This window comes from Sinohyriopsis cumingii, chromosome 11 (genome assembly GCF_028554795.1).
Source record: "Sinohyriopsis cumingii isolate HCF-2022 chromosome 11, ASM2855479v2, whole genome shotgun sequence".
NCBI classification, from domain to species: Eukaryota; Metazoa; Mollusca; class Bivalvia; order Unionida; family Unionidae; genus Sinohyriopsis; species Sinohyriopsis cumingii.
In genome coordinates, this window is record NC_142971.1 from 17,534,610 (window position 1) to 17,547,426 (window position 12,817).

Below are 12,817 nucleotides of genomic sequence, written 5' to 3' on the forward strand. Positions count from 1 at the left end.
GTCATCTCGTGCGTCGGATGACCGAATCGCTCAAAGTACACAGAACAATCTCCGTATCCAAGAAATCTTCCATGATAACACGCAACCATATCAACTGAAATAACATCTTTATGATCGTATTTAGTATTCCACAATCCATCGTGTCCGTATTCGACACAACTTGATATTATATCATCAAGAAAATCGGACCGAGTTGGTTTCCATGAATTTTTCTTTCTAGCAAAATGAGCCGCAACTGACGGAACAGTAAAACATTTGCACAGTAGTTCATCAGTGTCATCAGTATATTGCAGCGCAAGATTTTTCATTTTTTCGTGGAGAAGATCTGTTCGATAAATAACGCAATTCGGTCTTACAAACTGATCAAAATTATTTTTTTCTTCCATATCCGATTCGTCGTTAGAACTTTGAAACAGCCATACTGACACAGGACCGTTTTTACTTATCTCGTTAATAAAATCAAACATACCTCCGCGATAATATTTAACAGTTCGATCTCGTGCAAACACTGTTACTGCGCTAGTTCACGCGTGAGCGTTATGATGAATGATATTTATTGGAGCTCCTTTTGATTTATATTTTGATTCATATAAAATCTCCCCTGTTATAGTCGCTAAGGTTATTGGGAATTTTAATTTTTTTCCTAACTCAGTGACATCTTTGATATACGCCCCGGTATCTTTAACCATCTCACCCCACTCGTTTATTATTTTACGTCCTTTATCCGTTAAACCGTTTCCACGGGTCGCGTTTGTAAAATGTTCCATTACTCGTTCAGCCACACAGTTTATTTTTGAAAATTTCATCGGCGTCAGTTTATTAATGCTGGGTTTTTCATTTATCACACAAATTCCATAAATAACCGCGTTCACAGGATACGCTCGCTCATAATACGGTTTGTCAATACCAGTCAGCGTTAGCAGCAGGGAAGTTCTACAGACCAGGTGGCTCAGATAAAATTAAGCCTCCCACATAAACTTTCTCCGTAGAAGCCTCAGATTGCAGAAATAAGCCCTCCTACGCAAATTAATCAGCGAAAATTCGACCCAGGATGCAATTTCAGACATAAAAAAAAACAACAAAATTTAGGGGGGGGGGTAGGAAAAATTATATGTGCGATTGCAAGATTGGGCTGCGGATGTTAATTTTATTTCACAATAAAACAATATAGTTGAAAATAAGATGAGTCCGAAAACTAGCACAGTTGGAGAACCTCATTCTGCCAGATTAGCGCGAGAGCAATTAGCGGCATTAAAGAAGTTCATTCCGACAAAACGATTATTTAAGAGAAATGTTCGTGGTTACGAAGATATGCAACATGGAATTTCAGAAACTTCGGCAAAATGGTTGAAGCCAGTGACCGGAACAATTGAACAAGTTGTATATGGCGACGAAAAAGATCCAGATACCAGGAAACGCGGAATCTTTCCTATGTTAAAAGGTATTGAGGATCAATCACGAACATTACCCGAGCGATTAGCAATAGCAGCAGCAGCACAACAACTTGCAATTGCTGCTGGAGGAAAACCTGGAGATGGAAAATCTGTAGTAGGAAAACCTATGATGATAAAAGGAAAATATAATATTGATAATTTAAGAGAAAATTTCACCGATGAGGGATGGGATATAATATCACAGCCACTTTATGAAATGTATCCTAATATAGATCATTTTGCTCAACTTGTGGAAAATATGTTCGAGGATCGAAGGGAATTTTTGACTGAAATAGGAAAAAAAAGATATGGAACTCGTGAAGTTTGGTATGATTTATTATACAAAATTTACACAGAAACAACAACAATAAAAAAGGTAGAAGATAGATATTACGTAAGATATATAGCTGCAGCAAGAGAAGTACAAAAATATAATAAGGAGCAGAAAATTGAAAGAAAACAACAGGAGAAAGAAAGAAAACAACAGGAGAAGGAAGAAAAAAAACGAGAGAAAGAAAGAAAACAACAGGAAAAAAAAGAAAAAACTAAAACACGAGAGAAAAAAGTAATACCACAGGAAGATATTCAACCGGATGAATTATTAATAGCTAAACTAAAAAAAGAGAGAATACCAAAAAAGAAAAAAGAGAGTGATAAACCCAAATCAGTGTTGCACACGTTGCACGAGTTCGATCCTAAATTTTCCGCTGATAACTATTTGAAGACTGAACTGTTTCATTTAATCAGAAACTATGATTCAGCAGTTGGAATGGCTGCGGATGATTCTGTGGAAAATAAAAAATTCTTTTTAAGGCCAGAATTTTTTGATATACTCAAGGAAGATGCTGAATGGCTGGCGGTAATATATTTTGGTCATTTGGGAAAACCAGTAGATTATGGAGATAAAAATTTTAGTAAATTTATGAAGGATGTTGGTATCGAAAGAAAAAAAAGAATAGATGAGAAGTATAAAATTCGTCGATCATCTTCTACATTTGCGAGTGATGTATTAACCCCCCAGTTTTCCGCTCCTTCCTTCCGTCTCCCTTCAGAACAACCACTTGGGTTTTCGCCATCCAAACAAGATAGCTCTGAACTATCCCCCCTTGATATTCGCCATACCATTCAATTTCCTGAAATACGTGAAAAGGTGTATCCTTCTACAGAACGCCCCTGGTATATGGACCCACCTTCAGAACCAACAGCGTCAAACTACAGGGAAACTAAGAAACAATTACTTTATGACCCTGAACGTAAAAAACTAGAAAGACACCCGGGTGGGACTCCCCAAAGTTCACCAGAAAAATATTCACCAGGGTCGTCGTCAGGGACATCACCAGGATCAGCAGAGGAGAAGAAATCTTCATCGCCGTCAGATGAAGTATTCTACGTAACGCCATTGGAATCTCCAGAAACAAAAAAAACAGGAAGCGGATATTCAGTTTGTCCCGATAGTGTTGTCAACGATGTATCTCGCCTTGAAGTATTAATCGGAGGAAAGCGAGCTGGAAATAACTCCCGTGAGATAGTCAACGAAGCATCAGATATTTGTCAGCGATTATTCCGTGGTGGTATCATCGATTCTCACATTTACAAGGAGTTTGTCGATGAACTCATCGATTAAATCAACACAATTGAAATAATATGATTGTTCATAAACATCAACGCAGACCTAATCAGGTCCGCATAGTAAACTCTCGATTGCCAGTATACAAATATATTCACGGTAATGGATTCGGTGATATCATTGGAAGTCTTGTCACGCGAATAGCACCTAAAATTGGTCCCGCGATCAAACAATTAGGATTAAAAGCAATAGGAAAGATTGGTGAAACTGCTGTTTCTGGTATCGGTAATTTGGCCAGTAAGGGCTTCAATGCTATAAAAAATAAAATATTAAGTTTAGTACGCAAAAAGCAACCCGTCAAATTACCTATTACCAGAGAAATGCCACTCGAAGTTAGTAAGGTCATAAATGATGCGGCAAATAAAAAAATAAATGATCTAGCACAGGAAGCTGCTATAACAAATCTAGCGCAGGAAGTTGCTAATACAAATCTAGCGCAGAATGTTGCTAATACAAATTTAGCAAATACAAGTTTTGTTTCAGGTGATGGTCTTCGTTTTAGACGATATTATTAATAATAAATGTTCGCACAAGTGTCAAATGAAGTATTTGACATGGATGAACCAGTAGGTAGGGATACATCGGTGCGAGATTTTCAGTATTTCTCGTACGATGTAGTTGAGCCAGATTCAAGAAATCGGAAGGAAATTCAAGTCCACGATACAACAAGATATTTTCTTCCATCTGAGGCGTATATCGAATTTGTTGGTAAAATTGTTAGAACCAATGATACCAACTTTGGAGCAAATTTTAAAGTTGGATTTGTCAATAATGGTATTATGGCATTATTCAAGAATGCCACTTACATGATCGATGGAAAAGAGATTGAATCAATCACGAATAATGTTGATATAGCAACGACGATCATAGGACTAGCAAGATACTCGGATGATTTTACCAGATCAGCCGGTCCTAGTATGATGTTCGCGAAGGATAATTCTAATGAAGCTGAACACAATCGGTATAACATCGCTATACCAACTACTCCAGGTGGTGTTAATCCAGCCACTCAGATGGCTTTAATAACTGGCGTCAATGACGATTACAATCTCGGATTTGCCACACGAAAACTTATGTTGGTTGGTCCGAGTTTAAGATTTTCCTGCGCAATTCCGTTATCTCACATTTTTGGATTTTGCAGACATTTTAGAAAAGTTATTTACGGAGCAAAACATACGATATCTTTCGTTCGAGATGCCAATGATGACAGAGCCATCTGGCGAGATGCAAGTGTGGATCCCCTTGATATCGGTAAAGTTGTCCTTGAAAGAATTACCTTGTGGATGCCAGCGATAGTCCCATCGATGATCATTGAAGAAAAATTATTATCATTTATGAATCAAGGTGGAAAATCCGTTATGTCCTGGCTGACAACTATGACCGACTCCTATGATGTTAATATTAACGGAATATTTACCTGGCGAATTGCTTCACAACAAGGTTCTTCCGCACCTAGACATATCTTTGTTGCCCTTCAATCTGTAGATAGAAATGATCAACTGCATAGCCATATGATATTCGATCGATTCGAGGCGACAAACGTATCATTGAGAATAAACGGCCAACAGGAACCATCCGAGGAAATAGCCATCGATTATGTCACCAATTCCACGGCACGCGCGTATCATCGATTGTTAAGTTTCATGGGCCGCGATCAAAATATTGATACTGGATTGCAAATATCACAACTAGATTTTAATACACTCTATCCCATCTATTATTTTTCTTTGGAACATCTCGATTTGGTAAAGCAGTCGGTCGTCGATATTCATTTCAAAGCCAGAATTAACACAAGGGGAAATAATGCAAGAGCAATTGCAGTAATTCTCAGCGATAGAACAATGATCTTGGAAGGCATCAGCGGTAGAATGAGAGTCATCGACGCACCCGTAGAGAACATGTAACAAATTCCAAATTTAGATTAAGTGATTATTAATATGCCATACGATCACGTCAGCGTAACTCTGACCCCCGGTCAGGTGAAAAAGCTTCAATCGGCAACAACAGCGCGACGAGGTTTAAGTTTAACCTTAAAAAGCAATCAGCTTCACGGTGGACCTAACAAACTATCGTTAACTAAAAGTCAACATGGACATTTCACCAGAGCCAGATCAGCAAATACTGGTATTCGCCTGAATCTCTCAATAGGAGCAATCAGAGATATGATCAAAGTAGGTGGTATTTTTCCTTTATTTGCCGCTATTCCGGGATTGATAGCTGCGGCGGCTCCCGCGATTGCGAAGGCAGTAGGATTAGGTGCACTTGGTGGGATGGGTACCGTATTAGGAAAAAAGATCGTCGGAGGAAGATATCGTAAAAAAAAGGGAGGGATATTCCCCCTTCTTGCTCCTCTTCTTCTTGCAAAAGCGATGCAGCAACGACAAGGATCCGGTCTTTACCTAAGACGACCCCCGTACGGATCCGGGTTAAGTCGAGGTTACCAGCCTCAAATTTAGATTTAATAAGTGAAGCAAAAAAAAAGAAAATAAAATTTTTCAGAGGCGTATTTATGCGAGATCAACTACCAGACAAACCAAATCCTACCGAGACAGGAATAATAAATCTCGATAAAAATTCCGGCCCTGGCACTCACTGGGTTGCTTACGCGATTAATCCTCGCGAAGTTATTTACTTCGACTCATATGGATTAGCACCGCCAAATGAATTTATCAAATACGTGTCAAAACTAAAACTTCCAGTTTGGTATTCAACGCTTCCAACACAAACATTAGCAGATCCACCAATATGCGGCCCGGAGTCAATTAATGTCCTTGATGCAATTTCAAAATCATCCAATCCTTATCGCAAAATTTTATTTGAATATACCGTAGATAAATATCATGGTTGACATTTACGGTAGATCTCTCTTCAGAAAAGAAAAAAAGGGAGCAGTCGACATCGATACATCAAAGTTTGCAACCAAGAGTGATATTAACAATCTTTTATCGCTGTCAGAGGTGGATCCTGGCGAAGTTGCTGTTTTTCAAAATACCGAAGGGCGATTACAAACTAGCAACGTCAAAATAACTGATATAATCAAGCGAGACGAATACCGCGATCACATTAGTCAGTTTACTCGCCAATCGGAGATGGTATTAAAATCTATCGCCGATATTATAGCGAAGTTACCCCTGAAGGCCAATATCGCGGATGTGGAAAAATCCGACAAAGAGTTATCAGCAACGTTGCTTCTGAAGGCCGATAAAGCATTACACGACGATCTTCAGGACAGAATGACAAAAAGACTTAACAGGCTAAATAACGACTTTAAAAAACTTGACGATGCCTTAGCTAAATTTAGCAAAAAATTTGACGAGGACATAAAAACATCCAGCGATACTTCCTCCGCCGCAAACGAACTAGCAAAGAAAAAAACCGATCAAGCATCGCATGACGATCTCAGCGAGAGAATAAGAAAAATCAACGAGGATATCACTGAAATTCTCGCCGATATTACCAAAATAAATACCGCGATGGGTCAGAAAATCGATAAAACATCAATCGACGATCTCAGCAAAAAAATAAAAAAAATCAACGAGGAAATTACTAATATTCTTGCCGAAATTAACAAAGTAAATATCTCGATGGGTCAGAAACCATCAATCGACGATCTCAGCAAAAAAATCAACGAGGAAATTATTAAACTCGGCGATGTTGTTGTTCCTGAATTTACCAAGGGGATTAAATTGATGCAAGGACAAATAGATGAGAAAATAAAATCCATCAACGATGAAATTAACGTGGTACGTGAATTGGCGCGTCAAAAGTTAGATATATCAACGTACGACGGAGAAATTCGAGATTTAAACACGAAACTTCTTGCTGCAACAGCAAAGATTGACCAATCCGTCGATAAAACTGGTCACGCCACTGACGTAAAACAATTAGGTAGGGAAATTATCGAAACAACCACAAAAATTAACAATATCAACACAAAAATATCGTCAATGAACCTTGAAAGATTATCGCGAATTTCGATACCAACGGAGGTAGAAACAAAAAATATTGTCTGCAATGTGCCATTTGTGTTTAAGACATACAATTATGATTGGGACCCTGAAAACGGTAGTATCGGATTTTATTTCACTGTGCCAATTACCGGCATATATCGAGTATATGTTATTTCCAAGATAAAATTCAGCGTGATAATGGAACGTGGCAGTAGAATTCATGAATTCCATCCTGGATTTTTTATTATTTCGCTAGAAAAAGATGTCGGTACATCATGCCATCTAGAACCGCCAGATAGAACCACCACAGGACCGGTGGATTATTTTGTAATTTTCGAATATTTATCGGGATTGGGAACAGTTGGTATTCCAGGATAAACATGGTAATCCCGTAATTGTTATCGTAGATTAATAAATGACCGCATCTGATTACCGCTACAATCAGGCGCGATCATGGCAGGATTCGCTAAAAAAACTCCTCGACGATTATCAGATAAAAATAAAGAAATATCAACGAAGGTTAGTTACCATTGATGTTGCTGTTTACGCAGTATCTGCGGTAGTCGCTGGTGCAGGAATAATTTTATCCGTAGTGACAACAATCGCGCCAATTGTAGCAACAATAATAATCTCGTCAACAACAACAATTGCCGGTGTTTTAAATATCATCGCGAAAAAGATATCCTCGTGCACAAGTGAAAAGTTATCTTCGTACAAAAGTAAACTAACTAAGATCAGTGACGCGTACTCAAAATTATCATCGTTACTTTCGGAGAGTCTTAATGACGGTATTATATCCGATCTAGAATTTTCTTCGATTATCAGTATCTACTCGGAGATTGAACAAATGAATATTAATAATGTCCGAGCTAGCCCAGATCGTGACAAACACGACACCGCCGACAACAACGTTAATATCGTTAAGTTCAACGAAACCAGAGTTTAGCATTAATTTCTCAACACCAATCAGCGTCAACGAAATTGCATTAACACAATTGCGCGTCTACAACAGCTGGCCTAATGTTAGATCGAAATCATTCGGTAATTTGATGTCAAATAATTCACTTGTTTTTGCAAATAAAAATAAACCCGATGGAACACCTGATTGGATCGTCGTTGGTATACCAACGGGCAGTTATGAAATTGATCAGCTGAATAATGAGTTTATCACTAGAATATCAAATATAACCGGCGATGCTACTCCGGGAATAAAAATATCTGCGCATGAACCGACGTTGTCATCGATGATAGAAGTGAAATCACCGTATATTGTTGATATTTACCAATCATCGATTAGAAATATATTAGGTTGGCCCGAGGTCACACCTCTGGTAGAACCAAAAAAATCGGATGTTATTATTCCAGGTTGGTACGAGGAAGCTCTTCCAGAACTACCGGAACCAAAAAAGGAAGATTTTACAACCAACGAAGGATGGTACGGAGATATCAAACACAAACCCTTGATCCACAGCGCCATCAATCTCATGAATAACCACAAATTTAACCTAGTAATGTTCGTTTTCACTTTTATTAACGAAAGAATTCTCTCATGGCTGCCTCTTCCTAAAATCCCCCCAGATGTGAAAATCTTCGACGCTACCCACATTAACAGGATAATAGCCCCCATAGACGGTATCTTGGTAAGAAGAACACTAGACGAGTTTATTCAAGAACACGAATCACAATTAAATTTATTGCGAGGATCATTTCATGAATGCATCCTAAATAAATCTGGTTCATGCAGCGAAATTATAAAGCACGTGAAGATTTTAAATCAACTTGCGAATGATATTGAATATTATCATGATATGTTTATTCAGGCGATAGTCGACGATATATCAATTGCCGAATATGTTCTTCCTATTAGCAAATTCGAGTTGATCAAAAACTCAGGAGAAAAACAAAAATTCATGAGAGTATTTGAATTAACCGAGGAAACGCTACCAAATTTCAAATTTCCCAATTCTGATTTTGATGCGATGAGAAAATCCGTCACTGATACCATTGATGATTTATTTCCGAAATTACATGCCGCATGGACTAAAAAAGTACATTCAGAATTGATTCTTAAACACAATAACGATCCGACTGGGGGTGGACGGCATATCTCGCCAGGTATCGTTAATATAACGGAAGTTATCGCGATTTATCTTCACGCGGATGTTGTTGAAGGTAGTTATAATGTTGATGCGTCAGTGTCAAATCAAGCCCATCAGGGATTTATTTTGTATTCGTTTTCACCTAGCGCCTCTCCTGGTTATTTGATAATAAAGGAGCCCGTTAATCCGTTTTACCTGCGATGTCATAATCGGTTATTGACGAGAATAAATTTCAAACTTACGGATCAGAAAGGAAATTTACTTGATATACGAGGAGAAACTGTAAGTATCAATTTACTAGTGAAATCGTAAATCTATATCCCAGAGAAAAATGGGCGAAAAAAATAAATAAAATCCAGGGAAATTTTCAAAATTAATATATTTTTTTAATTTTTGTTTTTTTTTTGTTTGCGGAATTAGGAATCGGAAGATTCCCTAACTTTACTCTCGTCTACAAGTCTTTTCAACTGCCTGACACGCGAACTTGTAATTTTTCGTGATTCATACGCGTCTGATAAAATCAATCTAGCGTTTTCTACCAACATCGATAATTTAACAAAATCCTCGATGCGATCATCGCTGACTGTAGCAAGTGATTGATACATCGCGATTTGGATCTTCTTTATTAATTTATATTCTGACGGTAGCGTATATTTATATTCAAGTTTTCCTTGAACAATTGTTTCAAATTCAGATCGAATTTTATTTGTATCTAGATCCGATGGAAGATTTATTTTTTCTTCAGATCATCAATCGCTCCAATGATGTCGTTTATGGTTTCCTCATTCATTATATTAATTTTGTAATATTCAATTATTCTTCGTCCTCGATTTCCGAATCAAATATTATTCGAGTATAGGAAAACTCGATCCACTCGCCAAATCGATAAGAAAATGCTGCGCTAGTTATTTTTTCTGCCGCACGATACACCGATGCTGAATTAATACTGAAATGTTTTGCTGCTGCAGTCATCGATTCGAATGCAAGTTCCTCACCTGTTTCTAAATTTATCGATTTGACGGCCTTAGCTGGTAGCCATATACCACCAGTATTGCCAACCCTTGAATTTTCACTCGGAGTTACTGCTCGAAGATTAGAAAGTTTGTTGTTAAGTTTATCTCCGTCGATATGATCAATGACAAGTCCTTTCCTGATATGTCCTTTGTGACATTCGAACACAAATCTGTGATTGTAATAATTTGTTTTGTAGGCGGTAAATTTGAAATATCCTGTATTACAAATACGACCAACACGTTTCTTTGTTCTGATATGTCTAACGGTACCATCGGTAGATGCCTCGTATCCCTCGATGGTTGGATGCGATCTATACTCGTGTGAGATTTTCATTGCAGGAATCGTTGTTTTGTGATTCATATACTATATTTTCTTTGTTTAAATCATAATTTGCTTTGAATCGATTAATGTAATCTTCTTCGCATTTTATTACTGAGGAAGATCTTTTTTCATAATATCTTCGTAACTCACGATAATTTTTCCCTCCACAGGAGAAACATAATCGAGTCTTTCCTCGAATACCAACTTGGCAAACTAAACATCGCTGTGGTCCTTTACTGCCTCGTCGAATTGCGTATATGTGAGCTCCGCAATATTCACCTCTGCAGGATTTGTCACATGTTTTTGTTGATCCGACTGTTATCCATTTGCATTGCATATTATAATTTAAACATTTGTCTAAAATATAATAATGGATGCATTTGATCTTGATGAGGCAGAATTTATCATTCCTGAAGTTGATCGTGCAAAGAAAGAATTTTTCGATGATGGAGCTATTCATGTTTGGTCGACATGGAAAACTAACTTCGTTGATGCTACGATGAATTTGGAACGGGCGAAAAAGATAATCGAACATATAAAATCTGAACACAAGGAAGAACGATTTATTTTCGGAATAAAATTTATTGCACAAATGCCTGATGACATTTGGATTATTCGCGATAAACGAGATCCAGTACGCGGCGGTAAGAAAAATGTTATTCTTGATAAGAATTCGAAACCAGGATTGTTATTGGGTATAGACGGTCCTTATTATGCTAAGGCGTATCCTTCTAGCGCTGTTGTTTATGGAATTTATCGGCTGAATAATAATCCTGATGTGAAAAACCTACCTACGATGAAAGAATCTCCGAAAATAAATTGCGTTGCCGAGCGAGTTATCGAACACATGAAAAATGCACGACGTGGATCTGGTCTGACTCAATTGAGATTGGATAAAATTAACACGTGGGCAAAGACAGTTGCTGATGGCGCATCGATTGATGATGTTGCTGCGTTGAGTAAAAAACTTAAATTTCCTATCACGGTAAAAACATTATCGGGTGAAATATTATATTCATCGCCGTATAGTTCTCGAGGAACACCAATCGAAATTGTTGATCATAATTCGCATGCGTGGACACAGTCGGTAATGATATTTCCACGAGATCGCTCCATTAAATTTTATCCTGTGGAATCTGGGAAAGACAATTCCGATGCCATGTTTAGGTTTATCAAACTATTAGCCGCGTCCGATCCAATATCAGTTTGGTTATTCTCGAGCGAAGAAAAATATGATCAATTTATCTTGCCACGAGGAGATATTTACCGTGATGAAATATTACACGAATCAATGAAAAATATCGCGGTGAAGTATTCGTCAAATCCAGATCAGTTATTAACGAATTGTTTTACCGTTCCGTCTGTTGCTGCTCACGCTGCTAGAGAAAGAAACTCGTGGAAACCTACAAGGAATGAATTTCTCAATGATATTCAACTTAGTTGTATCGAATACGGCCATGGAGGATTATGGAATACCAAGTATTATTTCGAAGATATGATCTCTGTTGATATGAGCGCATGCTATCCTGGAAGTTTCCTTGGATATGGTGATTGTGCGGATTACTTTGCTAAATTCGGCCATCCTACCAGCGAGATGACGAGAGTTGCAATTAACGGACCGTTACCTGATTTTGTCATGACAGGATTCGCTTATGTTACTTCATTCGAGTTTGCTGAAAATTTACATAAAATTTGTTATATTTGGTTTGGTCGGCATTTATCTCAGCGAAGATGGGTCCCTACGGTATTGTTGAGATATATGCTGGATTCGTCGATGTTAATATCGTTGACGGTGAGCGAGGCGATTATATCGTATAGAAAGCAGACCAAGGTGTGGTTGCCGACGGATTGTGAAAATGCGAAAGATATCGGAAGAAAAATAATTGGTAAATTTACTCAAGGAGGATCAGTTGATCATAAACACCGACACGCTAGGTTATTTATTAATGATGCCGAGATGGATTTTATTATTGCCGATACAGTATCGCGTGGAATATTTTGTAACAGAGAAAATATTATTATTGATGGAGCGAAGTTAGGTACAGTGATCACTTATCTTGATGGAGAGTCAGCACAGTATACTCATTTAAGATCATCGATGCTCGCCTATGTGAGTATTAATTTGCTGTCGATGATAAATAAATTTTCTGATATCGCGGTAAGGGTTGCAACGGATTCGTTTTATATCGATAAGAAATTCCAGTGTAGATTAGAAAATTTAATCGCTGATGGTTCATGGGGAACTTGGAGAATAAAAAACGAGGATATTCTAGATTATTGTGAAGACGCCGATGTTGAAGATTGCGATAAATTTCATAAAGATAAATGCGATGAAGTATCAACAGCTGCATCCGTATTTGATCCGATTTCACG